At 40.6% G+C, this 20429-nt stretch overlaps 1 long non-coding RNA gene across 1 annotated transcript in view; it reads right to left on the bottom strand.

Moving 5' to 3' along the window:
• LOC148005654 (uncharacterized) overlaps positions 1-20429 on the bottom strand; it is a 33452-nt gene that overhangs the window by 12677 nt on the left and 346 nt on the right. Inside the window, exons 2-3 of the long non-coding RNA XR_015620114.1 lie at positions 20069-20172; positions 15953-16012 (exon numbers count right to left, since the gene is read on the bottom strand). This is a non-coding gene — a long non-coding RNA (uncharacterized LOC148005654). The remainder of the gene's footprint in view (positions 1-15952; positions 16013-20068; positions 20173-20429) is intronic.

Raw genomic sequence — 20429 nt, 5'->3', positions numbered from 1 at the left:
ATCTCAAAAACATCAATCTGTTGTCAAGTGTTTAAGAACTTGGGTCTAACAGCCAGAATATGGCAAACATAGGCGAATGCCAGCAGCAAACTACTGAACCGAGAATGGGACCCCCATTGAAGGAATCAGAGAAAGGACTGGAAGAGCTTGAAGGGGCTCGAGACCCCTTATGAACAACAATGCCAAGCAACCAGAGCTTCCAGGGACTAAGCCACTACCTAAAGACTATACATGGACTGACCCTGGACTCTGACCTCATAGGTAGCAATGAATATCCTAGTAAGGGCACCAGTGGAAGGGGAAGCCCTGGGTCCTGCTAAGACTGAACCCCAGTGAACCTGATTGTTGGGGGGAGGACGGTAATGAGGGGAGGGTAGGAAGGGGAACACCCATATAGAAGGGAAGGGGGACGGGCTAGGGGGATGTTGGCCCAGAAACCGGAAACCGGGAAAGGGAATAATAATTGAAATGTAAATAAGAAATACCCAAGGTAATAAAGACAGAGGGGAAAAAAAGAAAGAAAGAAAGAAATTGGGTCTAAAATCAAGAGATTGCCTATACTAGTGTTGTAGGTTGCTGGAGCTACCAATCACTCCAGGAAGCACTGGAGAAGGTTGAAGGCATGGAGTGACAACAGTACAGATTTAATCTCCATTGGACTGAGAGGAAATCACTGTTCATATTAGCCAGAACCCCTGTGTCCTTCTGCCTAAAGCTCTGTCCACTGTGCTTGAGGTTGTCTCTGGAAATCAGCAGTCTAGAAACTTGGGCTCCAAAAAGCCCATAGGGAATTTACAGATGTCAGCTTCATACATGAATAAAGAAATCTTCCCATGGGACTGGAGTTATCTCAAACTCTGGTTCTATCCCAAAAGAAATGAAGGATGGTACAAAAAACACAGATGCGGTGTTACATAAAAAACCCTACACACAATTGCACATGCCTAGCAAAGATTTCATCAGCCAGAAGGTCTGTAGATATACTCCAATCCTTGACCAGGTGGAACTTTGCCAAAGAGGGGAAAAAAACAAAACTCCCATTGGCATGAAGTAGCCAAGTGCCTGTGCCTAAGACTATGTATTCAAACTGGTTTTGTTTCACGTGAGCATGTCCAGTGGCCCAAAGAACCCATGCTGTCTTCGTAGGATTAAGCTGTATTTTCTAACTGTTTTTTCCTGAGTACAACCACCCATGCTGGCAAGAAAAATGACAGAGAGAACAGGCTGTAGAATGACACCCACTCTCAACGCATACAGGAAGCCTTAGTGAAATTCTCAATATAATTCATTTATTAACTGATTAATTAAAATAAATGCTTTGGTGGCTGATGAAATATCTTGATGGGTAAATGGGTAAGAGAATTTACTGTTATTCCAATGGATACAATAAGAGTTTGGTTCCTAACATTCATATTGGGTACCCAACAACCTCCTATAACCACCAACTTTGGGAGTTCCAATATACTCCTCAGATATATACATATGGCATACACACACACACACACACACACACACACACACACACACACACACACACACAAAGATGCATGCATATACATAGAAACAAAAACAAATATTTTTTCAAAAATTATTTGGGACTTCCATGCACCCAAATCCCATGGAGAAAAGAGCTGAACACCCAGGAGTGCAGACATCTTGAGACCGCAGGACAGACTGCTACTTCTGTACACCTCTGCCGACATCCCTGGTCCAAGGGGAACTGCACAATGCCTCTGGACACAGGGATAGAAGAACTGTCAGCCGCCAGTACCCACAGTTCTGGTCTGCGCCCAGGACCAAACCGAACTGACCAAACAGCTCCCTCCACCCAAATCCCCTGGGGGAGAGAGCTGGACCCTCAGAAGTGTGGACACACCTCAGAAGTCAGTGGAGACTACACTCTGCCCACAGTCCAGACCAAGAGGGAATCGCAGAGTGCCAATAGTGCCCCCTGGGTGTAAGGACCTAGGAACACTCAGGGTCAGGACCCTTTGATTCCTGCCCATTCCTAGAGCTGGAAGACAGTCTCTAGGAGTCTGTTCTCAAGAAAGACTGAAAGAAAAATGTTCTACAGGAGTGCTGACACAGAGGCCTATAGGAGGGTCAAGTCACTCTCAGAAACACTAAGACAAGCAAACAGCAGAGACAACCCAATGTCTAGAGGAGAGCACAGGAACCTAAGCAACAGAAACCAAGACTACTTGGCAATATCAGAGCCCAGTACTCCCACCAAAGAAAATACTGGATATCTAAAAACACCATAAAAGCAAGATTTAGATGTAAAAAGTCATCTTTTGATAATGATGGAGGACTTTAAGAAAGACACAAAGAACTCCCTTAAAGAAATGCAGGAAAACACAAGTCAGTAGAGGCACTTAGAGAGGAAACACAAAAATCCCTGAAAGAATTATAGAAAAACACAACCAAACATGTGGAGGAATTGAAAATGGAAATAGAAACAATGAAGAAAGCACAAAGGGAGACAACCCTAGATATAGAAAACCTAAGGAAAAGACAAGGAGCTGTAGATACAAGCATCACTAACACAATACAAGAGATAGAAGAGAGAATCTCAGAGGCAGAAGATACCGTAGAAAACATTGACACAACTGTCAAAGATAATGTAAAACTCAAAAAACTCCTAGCCCAAAACATACAGAAAATCCAGGACACGATGAAAAGATCAAACCTAAGGATAATAGGTATAGAAGAAAGTGAAGACTCCCAACTTAAAGGGCCAGTAAATATATTCAACAAAAGTATAGAAGAAAACTTCCCTACCCTAAAGAAAGAGATGCCCATAAACATACAAGAAGCCTACAGAACTCCAAATAGATTGGACCAGAAGAGAATTTCCTCCCGACACATAGTTATGCATAGTTAAAACACCAAATCCACAAAACAAAGAAAGAATATTAAAAGCAGTAAGGGAAAAAGTCAGGTGACATATAAAGGCAGATCTATAAGAATTACACCATATTTCTCACCACAGACTACAAAAGCCAGAAGATCCTAGACAGATGTCAGACAAACCCTAAGAGAACACAAATGCCAGCCAAAGTTACTGTACCCAGCAAAATTCTCAATTTACATCGATGGATAAAACCAAGATATTCCATGACAGAACAAAATTTACACAATATCTTTCTATAAATCCAGCCCTACAAAGGATAATAGATGGAAAACTGCAACACAAGGAGAGAAACTACACAGTACAGAAAACAAGAATATAATTTCCTTGCAATAAAACCAAAAGAAAGACAAACATAATTCCACCTCTAATAACAAAAATAACAGGAAGCAACAGTCACTATTCCTTAATATCTCTCGACATCAACAGATTCAATTTCCAATAAAAAGACATAGACTAACAGACTGTATATGTAAAAAGGACCCAGCATTATACTGCACGCAGGAAAGACACATCAAAGACAAAGACAAACACTACGTTAGAGTAAATGGCTGGAAAACAACTTTCCAAGCAAATGGCCTAAAGAAACAAGCTGAGTTGAAATTCTAATATCAAATAAAATTGACTTTCAACCAAAAGTCATTTAAAAAGATAAGGAAGGACACTTCTTATTCATCAAAGGAAAAATCTACTAAGATTAACTCTCAATCCTAAATATCTATGCTCCAAATGCAAGGGCACCTACATTCATAAAGGAAACCTTACTAAAGCTCAAATCACACATTGCATCTCACACAATAATAGTAGGAGATTTCAACACCCCACTGTCATCAATGGACAGATGATGGAAATAGAAATTAAACAGAGACATAGAGAAACTAACAGACGTTATGAACCAAATGGATTTAACGGATATTTATAGAACATTCCATCCTAAATCAAAAGGACATACCTTCTTCTCATCACCTCATGGTGTCTTCTCCAAAATTGACCATATAATCAGTCACAAAGCAGACCTCAACAGATACAGATATGGGAAATAATCCCATGCATCCTATCAGAACACCACATACTAAGACTGGTCTTCAATAACAACAAGAGAGAGAGAGAGAGAGAGAGAGAGAGAGAGAGAGAGATTGATTCTACTGCAGGAATAACACACATGCTCTCTGAATGTTAGCTCTAGGCTTAAGTTATTACCAACAATACTAAAATGAATATTTGGTACATGTTATTTAAATGAGGCCGCTATGAAGTAGAAATTATTTTCAATCACACTTCTCTATTTTGATAGTTAGATTGTCTTTCTGATTTCTTCCCATAGCTTCTAAATGAAAACTACATTTCAGAGTTCTGCTGGGACGTGAGATAAATTAGAAGATAAAATCACCTACTACCCACAACACCCAAAGGAAACCCAACTCCCAGGTGCTCTGAAACACCCCAGATCACAGGATCACAGAGGAATCTGCACTCCCAGAAGACCAGACACAATCAGGAGCACTGGAGCTCTGACACACTCAAGATCACAGTTGAGGCCACAACATCTTTCTGAACATCCAGCATAACTGGCACCCCCAACAGGAACCAGGGAAACAAAAACCCTTGAACAGACAGAGGCACAGGTTCCTTCCAGCTTGCATCTGTGCCTGGAGCAAATCCAAGGAACTGATTCCCCACCTACTCTTGCAACACCCAGAGAAAGCTTGACTCCCAGGATCTCTGATACACCCAGGACCTCAGGATCACAAGATGCAGAATCATGTGATCACAGAAACAGCTGAACTCTGAGGAGTTCTGACACAACCATGATCACAGGAGGGACAGGCTCCAGTCAGAGACAGCAAGGGCAGGTAGAACTAGAGATAACCAGATGGTGAGAGGTAATTGAGAAAACATAAGCAAGAGAAACCAAGGCTACTTGGCACCATGAGAACCCAGGAAATCACAAAGGGAGATAATCCTGGAGACAGAAAATCTAGGAAAAAATCAGGAGCCATAGATGCAAGCATCACCAACAGAATACAAGAGATAGAAGAGAGACTCTCAGGGGCAGAAGACACCATAGAAAACATTGACACAATAGTCAAAGAAAATGCAAGAAGCTCCTAACCCAAAACAACCAGGAAATCCAGGACACAATGGGAAGACCAAATCTAAGGATAATAGGTTTAGAGGAGAATGATGGACCAACTTAAAGGGCCAGTAAATATCTTCAACAAAATCATAGAAGAAAACTTCCCTAACCTAAAGAAAAAGATGCCCCTGAACATACAAGAAACCTACAGAACTCCAAATAGATTGGACCAGAAAAGGTGGAAGGGAGTAGGTAGGTAGGTGGGGGAATGCCTTTATAGAAGCAGGGGAAGGGAGATGAAATAGCAAGTTTCTGGAAGGGAAATCGGAAAAGGGGACAACATCTGAAATGTAGAGATAGATAGATAGATAGATAGATAGATAGATAGATAGATAGATAGATAGATAGATAGATAGATAGATAGGTAGGTAGGTAGGTAGGTAGGTAGGTAGGTAGATAGATAGATAGATAGATAGATAGATAGATAGATAGATAGATAGATAGATAGATGATAGATAGATAGATAGATAGATAGATAGATAGATAGATAGATAGATAGATAGATAGGGGGAGGTATGTAGATAGATAGATAGATAGATAGATAGATAGATAGATAGATAGATAGATAGATAGACAGATAGATAGATATAGAGATACAAAGATAGAGATATCCAATAAAAAAGAAACCAAAAAGCTCCAGAAGTTAGAATCCAGAGAACTAATAACTCTTTTAGAAAATGGGGTATAGAGCAAAACAAAGAATTCTGAACTGAGGAATACCAAATGACTGAAAAGTACCTAAAGAAATGTTCAACATCCTTAGTTACCAGGAAAATGCAAATCAAAACGACCCTGAGATTCCACCCCACCTCAGTCAGAATGGCTAAGATCAAAAACTCAGATGACAGCAGATGCTGGTAAGGACGTGGAGAAAGAGGAACACTCCTCCATTGCTGGTGGGGTTGCAAGCTGGTATAACCACTCTGGAAATCAGTCTGGAAGTTCCTCAGAAAACTGGACATAGTACTAACTGAGGACCCAGCTGTATCACTTCTGGGAATATACCCAAATGATGCTCCAAGATATAACAAAGACACATGTTCCACTATGTTCATAGCAGCCTTATTTATAATAGCCAGGAACTGGAAAGAACCCAGATGCCCTTCAACAGAGGAATGGATACAGAAAATGTGGGACATCTACACAATTGAGTACTACTCATCTATCAAAAACAATGACTTCATGAAATTCACAGACAAGTGAATGGAACTAGAAAATATCATCCTGAGTGAGGTAACCCAATCACAAAAAAGTAACCACCCCACAGGAAAGGGAATAACATTTGAAATGCAAATAAAAATATCCACTAAAAAAAGATGTTAAACTGGGATGTAGCTCAGTGGTTCAACACGTATATGTAAGGACCTGTGTTGATGCCTAGTCTTCCCCCCATGATTAAGATGTGTGTGTTTTATTTAGAGATTGATAATTTTGCTAAAGAGCAAGAGAAAAATACTTTAAAATGCCAGAATAAGTTTTCCTTTAGTATGAGAATAAAAAAAATCACCCATAAATGTGCTTTGAAGTTGACACCAAATGACTTTTCTATGAGGTTATTTGGGCAATCGAGGAACTTTCTGCCTGTTACAATGCCAGCATTGTTGATGAGGACAGAGACGTCACCAACTTCTTTCTTAACCTGGATTGGATAAGAAGAGGGCCATCATCAGACTAGTAATTCTGTATATAATCACTCTCCCAATAGTTATACACTCTTGATCCTTACTGCAGGCTGGAATTGTGTGCTCTTTGCAGAGTCCTCACCGTACTAGATGGCTAAGCTCAATGCTCTGCACTCATTCTCTTCTCTCTCCAGTACTGAGGTGAATGTTGAAAAGCCACTTTCCATCTCCATTCCAACATCTTACTGCCTATGCTCGTCATCTTGTTTTACATCGTTGCATTGGGAACATATCATTCAGCCAAGTGACATATATATAAAATCAGCTTTATTACCACCAAACAGATTACAGACCCCAATTTGGCATACACAGATTTAGGGAGAAGGCAGGAGCCAATGGGAAGAAAGATAATATACACTTTAAACACAAGGCAGATTAGAATCTGCCTGTCTTATTTCCCTCAACAGACCTGTTTTCTTCTATCCACTTCAAAATGTTAGGAACAAGATCCATGAGTCATGTTTGTTGTTGAAATGCCAGTTTGACAAGGCATCTGATCACTGTTACTTTAGAACTCAAGGTCCCAGGTGACACAATGGTACCTTTGCCTCTAACAAGCCTTCAGTTAGTCATCTTGTCTTCTAGTGGGCATGAGCCTTTCCAGGATGATGAGAAGGCTGTTACTGTCCCTAAGTTTTCCTTTGTGTTCTGAAGTTTCCGTTGTGTTCAGTCCAATTCAGATCATACAGTATCTCCACTGACTGTCCAAAAAGAGACCTTCCAGTAGTGAACAGGAAACAGGAGTCACAGGATGGCCTGTGACAGGACATGTCCTGTCTACTTTTGCTCCCAGAGCTAAGGTTGTCCCACAGTCCTGCAGACCCAAAACCTGCTCTTGCTGGTCTCCCAGAAGCACTCTCACTCCTAAGATCACAGACTCACAGACTCACAGGCTCAGAGGCCCACAGGAGGGACAAGTTTCAGTCAGAGACAACAAGACCAACTAACATCAGAGATAACCACGACAAGCACCTAAGCAACAGAAACCAAGACTACTTGGCATCATCAGAGCCCAGTTCTCCCACCAAAGCAAATACTGGATAACCAAACACACCAGAAAAGCAAGATTTGGATTTAAAAATCACACCTCATGATGGTGATAAAGGTCTTTCAGAAGGACATAAATAACTCCCTTAAAGAAATATAGGACATCACAGGTAAACAAGTAAAAGCCCTTAAAGAGGAAACACAAAAATTCCTTAAAGAGTTATATGAAAACACAACCAAACAGGTGAAGGAACTGAAAAAAAATCCAAGATCTAAAAATGGAAATAGAAACAATAAAGAAATCACAAAAGAAGACAGCCCTAGAGATAGAAGACCTAGGAAAGAGATCAGGAATCATAGATGCAAGGATCACCAATAGAATAGAGAACACACCAAATAGAGAATCTCAGAGATACCACAAAACGTTGACATAATAGTCAAATAAAATGCAAAAAAACCAAAAAGCTACTAACCCAAAACATCTAGGAAATCTGGAACACAATGAGAAGACCAAATATAAGGATAATAACTATAGAAGAGAATTAAGATTCCCAACTTAAAGGGCCAGTAAGTATCTTCAACAAAATTATAGAACAAAATTTCCCTGACCTAAATAAAGAGATGCCCCTGAACATACAAGAAGCCGACAGAACTCCAAACAGATTGGACCAGAAAAGAAGTGCCTCCCATCACATAATAGTCAAAACCCCAAATATACAAAACAAAAAAAGAATATTAAAAGCAGTAAGGGGAAAGGTCAGGTAGCATACAAAGGCCATCCCAGGCTACTATATCCAGCAAAACCCTCAGTAATCATAGAAGGAGAAACCAAGAAAACAATCACTATTCCTTAATATCTCAACATCAATGGACTCAATTCCCCAATCAAAAGACATAGACTAACAGACTGGATACCTAAACAAGACCCAGCATTTTGATGCATACAGAAAATGCACCTCAGTGACAAAGATAGACACTACCTCAAAGGAAAAGGCTGAAACTTCTTTCCAAGCAAATGTCTCAAGAAACAAGCTGCAGGAGTCATGCTAATATTGAATAAAATCAACTTCCCACCAAAAGTTAACAAAAAAATAAGAAAGGACACTTCATGCTCATCAAAGGAAAAATCTACCAAGATGAACTCTCAATTGTGAACATCTATGCTCCAAATGCAAGGACAACAACATTCATAAGAGAAACTTTTCTAGAGTTCAAAGCATGCATTGCACTTCACACAATAATACTGGGAGACTTCAACATACCACTCTCAGCAATGGACAAATCATGGAAACAGAAAATAGAGACACAGCAAAACTAACAAAAGTTATGAACTAAATGGACTTGACAGATATCTATAGGACATTTCATCCTAAAACAAGAGAATATATCTTCTTCTCAGCACTGCATGGTATCTTCTCCAAAACTGACCATATAATTGACCACAAAACAGGCCTCAATAGATACAAGATGAATGAAATAATTCCATGCAGCCTATCAGATCACCATGGGCTAAGGCTGATCTTCAATAACAACAAAAACAACAGAAAGCCTACAAATACATGGAAGCTGAACAACGCTCTACTCAATGACAACTTGGTCAAAGAAGAAATAAAGAAATTAAAGACTTTTTAGAATTTAATGAAAAGGAAGTCACAACATACCCAACCTTATGGGACACAATGAAAGCAGTGCTAAGAAGAAAACTCATAGCGCTGAGTGCCTGCAAAAAGAAACAGGAGAAAGTATACAATAACAGCTAGACAGCACACCTGAAAGCTCTAGAACAAAAATAAGGAAATTCACCCAAGAGGAATAGATGGCAGGAAATAATCAAACTCAGAGCCAAAATAAACGAAGTAGAAACAAAAAGAACTATATAAAGAATCAAACTAAATCAGGAGCTAGTTCTTTGAGAAAATCGATGAGATAGATAAACTCTTAGCCAGACTAACCACGGGGCACAGAGAGTGTATCCAAATTAATAAAATTAGAAATTAAACAGGATACATAACAATAGAAACTGAGGAAATTAAAAAAATTGTCAGATGCTACTACAAAACCTTATACTCCAAAAAACTGGAAATTCTGGATGGAATGGACAATTTTCTAGACAGATATCAGGTACCAGAGTTAAATCAGGATCAGATAAACCAACAAAACAGTCCCATAACTCCTAGAGAAATAGAAGCAGTCAATAAAAGTCTCCCAACAACAACAACAAAAAAAAAAAAGCCCAGGACCAGATGGGTTTAGTGCTGAATTCTATCAGACCTTCATAAAAGACATAATACCAATACTCTCCAAACTATTCCACAAAAATAGAAACAGAAGGAACACTACCCAATTCCTTCTTTGAAGTCACAATTATTCTTATACCTAAAACACACAAAGAACTAACAAAGAAAGAGAACTTAATGTCAATACAAAAATACTCAATATAATTCTTGCAAACTGAATTCAAGAACACATCAAAATGATCATTCACCATGATCAAGTAAACTTCGTCCCTGGGACGCAAGGATGGTCCAATATATGGAAATTTATTAACATAATCTACTATATAAACAAACTCAAGAGAAAAAAACCATATGATCATCTCATTAAGTGCTGAGAAAGCATTTGACAAAATTCAACACCCCTTCATGTTAAAAGTCCTGGAAAGACCAAAGCAATAAACAGAAAACCAGGAGCCAACATGGAGAGAAACTTGAAGCAATCCCACTAAAATCAGGAAATAGACAAGGCTGTCCACTGTCTCCCTAACTATTAAATGTAGTACTTGAAGTGCTAGCCAGAGCGATTAAACAACTAAAAGATGTCAAAGGGATACAAATTAGAAATGAAGAAAAGTCAAATATCATTATTTGCAATGATATGATAGAATACTTAAGTGACCCAAATAATTCCACCAGAGAATTCCTATGGCTGATAAGCATCTTCAACAAAGTGGCTGGATATAAAATTAACTCAAACAAATCAGTAGCCTTCCTCTACTCAAAGAATAAATAGGCTCAGAAAGAAATTAGGGGAATGACCCCCTTCACAATAGTCACAAATAACATAAAATACCTTGGTGTGACTCAAACTAGGCAAGTAAAAGATCTGTATAACAAGAACTTCAAGTCTCTGAAGAAAGAAATCGAAGAAGATCTCAAAAGATGGAAAAATCTCCCATGCTCATGGATTGGCAGGATTAATATAGTAAAAATGGCCATCTTGCCGAAAGCAATCTACAGATTCAGTGCAATCCCCATCAAAATTCCAACTCAGTTCTTCATAGACTTAGAATGAGCAATTGGCAAATTCGTTTGGAATAACAAGAAACCCAAAATAACAAAAACTATTCTCAACAATGAAAGAACTTCTGAGGGAATCACCATCCCTGTCCTCAAGCAGTATTGTAGAGCAATAATGATAAAAATTTGTATGATATTGGTGCAGAGACAGGCATTGATCAATGGAATAGAACTGAAGACCCAGAAATGAACCCACACACCTACGGTCACTTGATTTTTGACAAAGGAGCTAAAGCTATCCAATGGAAAAATGACAGCATTTTTAACAAATAGAGCTGGTTCAACTAGGGGGCAGCATGTAGAAAAATACAAATTGACCCATTTTTATCTCCTTGTACAAAGTTCAAGTCCAAGTGGATCAAACTAATAAAAGAGAAAGTGGGGAAGAGCCTCAAATACATAGGAACAGGGGCAATTTTCTTGAACAGAACTCTAATGTTTATGCTCTTAAGGTCAAGAATCTACAAAATGGGACCTCATAAAATTGCAAAGCTTCTGTAAGGCAAAAGACAGTGTCATTAGGACAAAACAGCAACCAACAGATTGGAAAAAGACCTTTACCAGTCCTACATCTGATAGAGGGCAAATATCTAATATATACAAAGAACTCAAGAAGTTAGACTCCTGAGAATCTAATAATCCTATTAAAATGGGGCATAGATCTAAACAAAGAATTCTTGACTGAGGAATGCTGAATGAATGAAAAGCACCTAAAGAAATGTTCAACATCCCTAGTCATCAGGAAAATGCAAATCAAAACAACCGTGAAATTCTACCTCACACCAGTCAGAATGGATAAGATCAAAAACTCAAAAAAAAAAAAGCATCAAAAACTCAGATGACAATAGATGCTGGCAAAGATGTGGAGAAAGAGAAACATTCTTCCATTGTTGGGATTGCAAGCTGGTACAACCACTCTGGAAATCAGTCTGGAAGTTCCTCAGAAAAGTGGACATAGTACTACCTGAGGACCCAGCTATACCACTTCTGGGCATACACCCAAAAGATGCTCCAACATACAACAAAGACACATGCTCCACTATGTTCATAGAAGCCTTATTTACAATAACCAGAAGCTGGAAAGAACATAGATGTTTTTGAAGAGAGGAATGGATACAGAAAATGTGGTACATCTACACAATTGAGTACTACTCAGCTATCAAAAATAATGACTTCGAGGAGAGAGCTGAGAGACAGAAGGGACAGAGTCAGAGCCCAAAGGAACCGACAGCCCCGTAGCTCCTCAGGGAAGTGGGTAGGGGTAGAGTAGAACAGGAGAAATCAGTTGAAGCGATGGACTAGGACAGATTTTGTGGGAAGAGGAGTGGCAGTGCCTTTAATAGAGATTAATGTCTTGTGTGGTCACATGGAGTTCTGGAGGGTGTAGTGAGCTCCAGGAGCCAGAGAAGTGTTAATGGAGTAGACAAGGAAGGAGAGGCAAATGGTTAAGGCACATGGAGAGAAGAAGCAGCTAAGAGTCAGAGTCTAGCATTTAGAGCCAAATTTGGTTAGTGGCAGAAGCCAGCAGAAACAAATGATTCATGTTTATCTCAAGAGAATCAGATCAGCAGCCTGGTTTGGAGGGGCCAAGTCCTTGAAAGGGAGCTCATATATGCCAACCCTGTGGTTTCTGCAGCAGATGAATGAAACACTGAGGACAAGACCCCTCCAAGCTGTCTTTCAGAAGGTGCTGGCAGTTTATCTCCCACACAGAGTATACTTTGCTCCAGAATCACAAGAGCTAATGAAAAAGGCCTAGTGGCAATTAGAGGTGCCGTCTCATCTTTTCCAGTGGAGCCCAGATCAGCAATGATCTCTTTATACATTCAAGCTACTCAGATAGCTCTTTATGGAGGCACTCAGAGCTATGAGTTTTCCTCTTAGCACTACTTTCATTGTGACCCATAAGTTTGGCTGCGTTGTACCTTCATTTTCAATGAATTCTAGAAAGTCTTTAATTTCCTTCATTATCATTTCCTGACCCAGTGGTTATTAAGTAGAGAGTTGTACACTTTCCCTGAGTTTATAAGCTCTCAGCTGTTTCTGTTGTTGAAGTCCAGATTTGGTCCAGAGTGGTCTGATAAGATACAGGGGTGTTTCAATTTTCTTGTATCTGTTGAGACTTGTTTCATGACTGAGTTTATGGCCAGTTTTGGAGAAGGTTCCATGAGGTTCTGAGAAGTATTTTTTTTTTGTGTGTTTGGTCAAAGTGTTCTGTAGATATCTGTTAGGTCCATTTGTATTGTAATGTCATAACATCAATTAGTTCAATTTGGTGGCTTGTCAGAAAATTGGGAATAACTTTACCTCAGGATCCAGCTATCCCATTCATGGGCACAAGGACACTTGCTCAACTATGTTCATAGCAGCTTTATTCATAATAGCCAGAAACTGGGAACAACCTAGATGTCTCTCGACAGAAGAATGAATTTTTTAAAAAATGTGATACATTTATACAATGGAATACTGCTCAGCTATTAAGAATGAGGACATCCTGGGTTTTCCAGGCAAATGGGTAGAACTAGAAAATACCGTCCTGAGTGAGGTAACTCAGACTGAAAAAGGTATGTACTCACTTAAAAGTGGTTATTAGCCATAAAGTACAGAATAACCATGCTGCAATCCACAGATCCAAAGAAACTAAGTAAAAAAGAGGGACCAAGGGATGATGCTTGAATCTCATTCAAAAAGGGAAATAAACTAAACATCAGAGGTTGATAGAGGAAGGCAACTGGGTGGGAGAGGGTATGGGGAGTGGGGAATAGGAATGAAAATCAGGTTGAATGGAGGTTCAGCAGGAGAGAGCTGGGAGGAAGAAGGGTAATTGGTGAGTGGGGAGCATCTCTGGGACAATAAGGGAGGTTCCTGTGAGTCTCTGGGGATGGCCATAGCTGAAACTCCTAACAGCTATGGATGTGGAGACTGAAGTAGCCACCTTCTGTAGCCAGGAAGGATTTCCAGTAGGGAAGGGGACACCAACTCACCCACAAATCTTTCAACACAAAATGTGTCCTGCCAAAAAATACACAGGGATAAAAGTGGAACAGAGATTGAAGGAATGTCCAACCAATGACTGGCCCAACTTGAGACTCATTCCAGGGGAGAGAGCCAAGCTTTGACACCACTAATGACAATTTGCTATGCTTGCAGACAGGAGCCTAGCATAACTGTCCTCTGAGAGGCTGCATCCAATAGCTGATGGGAACAGTTGCAGAGACCCACAGCCAAACATTTGACAGAGCTCAGGGAGTCTTGTGGAGGAGTTGGGGATAGGATTGAGAGAGCAAGAAAGGTCAAAGACAAGAAGAAATACAGAGTCATCAACTAATCTGGGCCCATGGGAACTCACAGAAACTGAACCACAAGCCAAATAGCATATAAGAAATAGACCCTGCATATTTGCAGAAGATGTGCAGCTTGGTATTCATATGGGTCTCCTAACAATTGGAGGGGGCTATCACTAATTCTGTTGCCTGCCTTTAGAACCCCTTCCCCTAGCTGGACCTCCTTATCAGGCCTCAGTAGGAGAAGATGCATTTAGTGTTACTACAACTTGATGTCCAAGGCAGATTGGTACCTATGGGGGGGAGGAGGTGGCTTGCCCTTCTTTGAGGAGAAGAGGGAGAAAATTGGAGACAGGGATTCGTGAAAGTGGGATTGGAAAGAGAAGAGGTAGAAGGCCTTCTATCAGGGTATAAAGTGAATTAATTAATTACAGTAAAAAATTGGGGGGAAAGGGATTTATGCCTGGGAGTTTCAAATGCTTGTGAGTTGGAAGCATGGCAAAGCAGTCGTATATTTTTGTCTAAAGTACTCAAATGGAGAGAATAGATAAAACTGAAAAACGGGCCATTCATGTATTTTCTACTGCTTTAAAAAACTTAGACTGGAACAACACAAAAAGAAGCCATCTATTTCTAACCGTCACTGAGGCCATGACAGCCTTCTTGGTGCACCCCACTGTGGTGCTGGACACCAGTTCCTTCCTCCCCAGGTCCCACTCTGAAAAGGAAATGCAGGCCCATGTTAGTGCTTTGCACCACAGCTAATTTTGGTTTTGCTCTTGCTGACCCCAGACGCTTCTTGGATGGCTGGATCACCCAAGAGTCCTTCACATTCTATAAGGAAGAATGAGGCTGAGTCTGAAAAGAGGTACGGTAGCCAAGCGGCCTGGAAACCAGGAGACCTCATGCCTTTCTTAGGCAGACGAGTTTGAGGACGAAGACACGTTCAAAGGCCAGGGAACCACTTTTCTTAAAGTCCTTTAATTCTTTTAATATTATCCCAGCCTATAGTCCTTAACCTTCCCCATTTGTGTCCCAAAGTGTGAGATGAAGACAACTGTCATTCCTGTGTGCCCTGCTTGGAGTCTCCCAGGACAATCTGTGTGCTACTGAAAACATCAAATGTGTTTGAAAACTGACTTCTATTTTTGGCTGTTGGGATGGCTACATGTTTGGAGAAAGTCTTCTGGCATTAGATTTGAAAATTATATATATATATATATATATATATATATATATATATATATATATATATATATATATATCTTAAGCCTTAAATATAATTGGCTGAACATTTGGGAAAATAAATTAACCAAGGCAAACACCAGGGAATTAAGTCCAATTAAAGCTGGTGCTTGTCAGGGGGCGATGGGCAAGGTATATGACTATCACAGGTATGCCTCCATGCATCATCTGCCACTGTTGCAGAATACCACATATCTGGTAAAATACAGAGAAAATGAATGTCTTTCTTTCGGGTCTGGTGATGGGGAAATCACCAGCATGGGGAGAAGTGATGTCAGCAAATTCTCACATGGTGATGGTTACTGCATGAGAGAAGCTGAGGGGCTGTGTGTTCGTGTCTGATCTCCTTAAGTCATTATTCCTATAATAAGGGACCTCTCATAAAAGTTCAAAGTACCTCCTCCACCTACCTCGAGAACCCGAATGTAGGAGTTACCTTTCCCGCTAAGGACAGCTTCAGTCCTGGCAACCTGTAAAGTGAAAAAGGGAAGACTCAAACGCATTCATAGGAAAAGAGAAGCCTGGGAAGTTCAGACTATCAAATGGTTGAATGCAGCAATGGGAATGCTGAGGGACAGCCATCAAGAGACACATCAAATAGGGAGGCTGAGGGATAGCCTTCAAGAGACACATGGAAAAAGCTTCTCATCTCAGGTATATGTGAACAAAGTAAAATGGAAAACACAATCCTGGGGGTCATCACATGCGGTAAGTATCCAAATCTTTATAATTTCATTTCTACTACCCAGTACATTTTAAGCCATAACGTGGTTTAAAACATCTGCAACAGAACTTCTTGGTCAAGGTATTAATTTGAATTAGGTTGAATCAAGGAATTAACTTAAAGAGTTGCACAACACGATTATCTTCAGGCTAGGTGCTTAAAATGCACGAGCTGTTTTTATTACAGTGCAGTAAAACCAAGGAAGGCAGACAAAGGGGAGAGTCTGCCCTGCTCCTCTCCCTGAACACCTAGTCTCTGATCATTCTTTCCAAAACCAATACAAACAGCTGATGTTCTTTGTTAGTAGCATGTTCACTGAATCCAAAGAGAAAAGAAAAGAAATCGCAGAGGAAAAAAGGAAAACAAGGAGGGGGAAACTGGGCCATGGGACACTGGCTCTGTCTGAATTATCATCCACCCGTGCTCCAAACACAGCAATCTAGGTCAAATCCGCATAAATTCATTACCATGCCATTCACACTGCAATTACTCGGGGGTTGGGAGGGGAGGATTGTTAGCAGTGATAATGATCTTGAAATAAATAGAGGAGCCAGAACCAGCATATAACAATACATCTTTTTGTGTTGGAGTGAGGTGGAATGAATGCTTGGCTTCCTGCCCCGCCATCCTGAGAAACGTAGTTTGTAGTGAAATCCAGTCATGTGCCTGTTCCTATCGCTACCTTCCTCCAGTCTCAGTTTTCTGAAATGTCTGCATCTCTTTGCTATGCATACCGGGTGAGGTGACAGAACACACACCCTCCACCCACTCGGCCCCTGATGACTCACACATTTGTCCCAGTGTGATTGCAGCTCACTCTGAACCCAGCCAGCAGAGTTCCCCTCTTATCCTACTACAAGCAAAAGGGATGGTTTTTACTAATCAGTTCTCAGAATGATTTTTTTATTATCCATTCCATCCAGTACAATGTATTTTGATAAAATATATCAGCTATGACTGTCTTTCTTTCAGTATTTTATAAAGTATTTCCCCATGGATACATTCTTTAAGATGAGCCTTTTCAAATAGAAGGTATACAGGTTTAATTTTAATTTACTATTGTTTTTGATACCCCAAACTAACCAATGGCTTTTTTAAAAATATAAAACATTGTGGAAGCAAATATTAAAACACGGAAAGCGACCATCCACTCCTCTCACTCAAGCCCCTTTGGGGAATTATCATGAGAAATGTGAAGAAACTTTCAGGCTCTGATGTTCTGTGCATCTCCATGCATATTAAACATAAAAGCAAGTGAACGAATAATGCGATTGTGGAACAGACTTGATGTTTTAGAGACCCCCTGCCCGGAAGGGTAGCATGAGCCTCAGAGTTCTATTACCTGTCTATACCACAGTTAGTGAAGCAGAGGCATCTACATGGTTTCTAGCTTGTTAGCTTCCACAAACAAGCCTCGCTGGAAAAATCTCGATGTCCAGCAATTGATTCCAAGATGTAAAATAACAAGCAACAGGCATAAGTACTGTTGAATTGTCATCCACACAAGACACACCAGATCACACCCCCAGGATTCTGTTTCCTTGTCTAATGTTTTTATTTGTGGATATTGGTAGCTGGGGGTGCTGGAGGGGGTGATCCTTTCAACTGACTTTTTCTGAATAGCAGCGACCTTTAGTACCATTGGGGAAGCTTCCTGTTATCTCTGCTTGTCGGACTTGCCTGCCATCTCTCTGTCCACTTTTCCTAGTTTATCCTAACTAGTCTGTGGACGTATTACTATTTTCAACATTTTCTACTAATCTGCTAACATTTCACTTTCCTTATGTTCTTGCTGTGGAGAAGTTTGCGTGGTTTAGGTGTTTCCACATGGTTTCTGTCTTGTCTATTCCCAATTTATAAAAGTCTCCCTCCCACATTTCATTCCAGTACTCTACTAGTTCTTTGTCCTCCTCACATTCTTTTCTCCCTCTGTGCGACCCATGTCTGATTTCCATTCTTTGCCCTTCTTACTGGAACTGGTTCTTTGAGTTTCTGTGAGAAAGGATGAGTCACCTGTGTCATGCCTGTCCGATGTGTTTAGGCTCCTGGTGTCTTTTGCCTGGTTTCTGGAAATGGGATTAATTAGTTGCTGGTCTCTAGGCAGCTCTCATTTGAAGTCCCCTTTTTTGTAGTAATTCTATGCATTTAACACCTGTTACCTCTTTGGTTTCATGTCAATAGAAGGAAAGCAAGATCTAAATGCGCATGGGCAGTTCACCATCTGAAAAGAAAATATCATGTGTGTGTCCTTAGAGTAATTTTATTGTGAAATAAAAATGGATGGACATGAGACCTTTGAAGAGTGCAGACTAAAGCCCAGGCAAACAGTGCAAACCAATCAAAATGCCATTGCTTTAATAAGTGAAGGGGTGAAGTTTGCTAGATCACCGTTGCTTTAATTCCCATAGGTGAGCTTTTCATTAGACATGTGATCAAAGCATATACTTCACCTTCTATTATGTAAATAAAATTTATATTTTGTGAAGAGTGTTTTCCATAGCCTTGAAAACCTTCACTTTACCGAAACATCTAGAAACTACCCATTTGCACATAATTCTTAGAAATGAATATTCAAAGACTTACCTTAATATACTTATTTCCTGAGAAGGTTAATAGATCCAAGGATTCAATGAAAAAGTCTTTTTTACTGAAAAAAAAAATCTCTGACTCCCCGTCACCTACTTTCTCTTCTGGAAATTAACAAATAATGCCTGATTCTTTGGAGAGAATTGGGTCAGAGGCATACGCCTTTCAGGTCTGAAGTTTTGTTTTGTTTTTTCGTGTGTGTGTGTGTGTGTGTGTGTGTGTGTGTGTGTGCGCGCGCGCGCGCGCGCCTGTCTGTGTGTCTGTATGTGTTCATGTGTGTCTATACACATATGCTTGAGAATTATATAACTGACACCCTATATCCCAATAGGAACACACTCTTCTTTCTCAAAATAGTTGTCAGTGTGAAAGGAAACTATCCTCTGAGCGTGTATCCATACCATCCAAGACACTCCGACTGGGCTGAGCCATGCTGTCATATGTCAATTAGTCCATGAAATGTTTCCCATCATAAACTGTCCGTTTCTTTCCCTTACAGAGGGACTGTATTCAGGAGGCCTCCCTTAACTCTCAGGCTAGCAGCCCAGCCTCTGATCCTCAAGCAGAGCCTCCACACCCCAGGCCTCCAGCTACTGCAGCTACACATGCGATGCCCCACATTGCCCACACCCCTAATTTGTGGTGATGAAATTTCTAGTAATGTTCCACGAGGTCTATCCCCAATGTCTGGCCAGAATGGCATCCGAGGATTCTGCTCAGAAAGTCATGAAGGTGATAGAAGGCTATCCTTCCAGTTTTCCAGTGTCTATCCATCTGAACTCAAAGATGGGCTTTATGAGCCAGGCCCATCAGCCAGCTTCTCTTCAACCTTCAGTCTACTATCACCGCTAGGGGCTGCTCACCTATATCCCCAGGCCTGTTCTCCCTTTGCAGCTCCTTCAGGGCCCTATAGTCAAGCCACTTCTTCCTTCCAGGCTGCCTGGCTGCCCTCTTTCATGGACCCGCAGAGCATGTGAGATGACTTCTCACGAGGCAGTCATTAATGGTCTCCTATTCCACATGCCCTCCAGGAAGGACGACTAATCTAACAATGCCCACACATCACAGCTACCCAAACCTTTCCAGGCCTTGGAAAGGCTAAACACCGAAAACACACTCAAAGCTTTCCCTGCCTCTACTTTTCCAGGCTTTTTCCTTCTTGCCCAAGCCTGTCCCGGATAAAACTTGGCTAAGGCTACACACCTCTGGGTCTTACCCGGTTGCTCTGTTGCTTCCCAGTCTGGAAATGTGCATCCAAGCCTGAGCTGGTTAGTGCTCCCGGTATTTCCTGTTCGGTGTGGTGCCACCATGAAACCCTACCTATCATAAGCATTTTGGCGTCAAGACACATGAGATCACTCACTAGTTTTTCAAACTTAACTTGTTTTCTTGGCTGTTTATTATAGCAATATTCTGGTGGGGGTGGGGTGGGGAGTTGTTCACAAGTGATATTGAAGAAACAGGTTATAGTGCACAGTTTGACACTTACTCTGTTTTGATTTCTCAACTTCATTTTGTTAAAACACCTCTCTCTCCCTTGGCTACCTGCCTGAGTCAGGGGCACCACAACCACACCA

This window comes from Rattus norvegicus, chromosome 5, assembly GCF_021556685.1.
Source record: "Rattus norvegicus strain SHRSP/BbbUtx chromosome 5, alternate assembly SHRSP_T2T, whole genome shotgun sequence".
Taxonomy (NCBI): Eukaryota; Metazoa; Chordata; class Mammalia; order Rodentia; family Muridae; genus Rattus; species Rattus norvegicus.
Note: the sequence above shows the minus strand (reverse complement) of the source record. Positions and strands in the feature narration are given on the sequence as shown.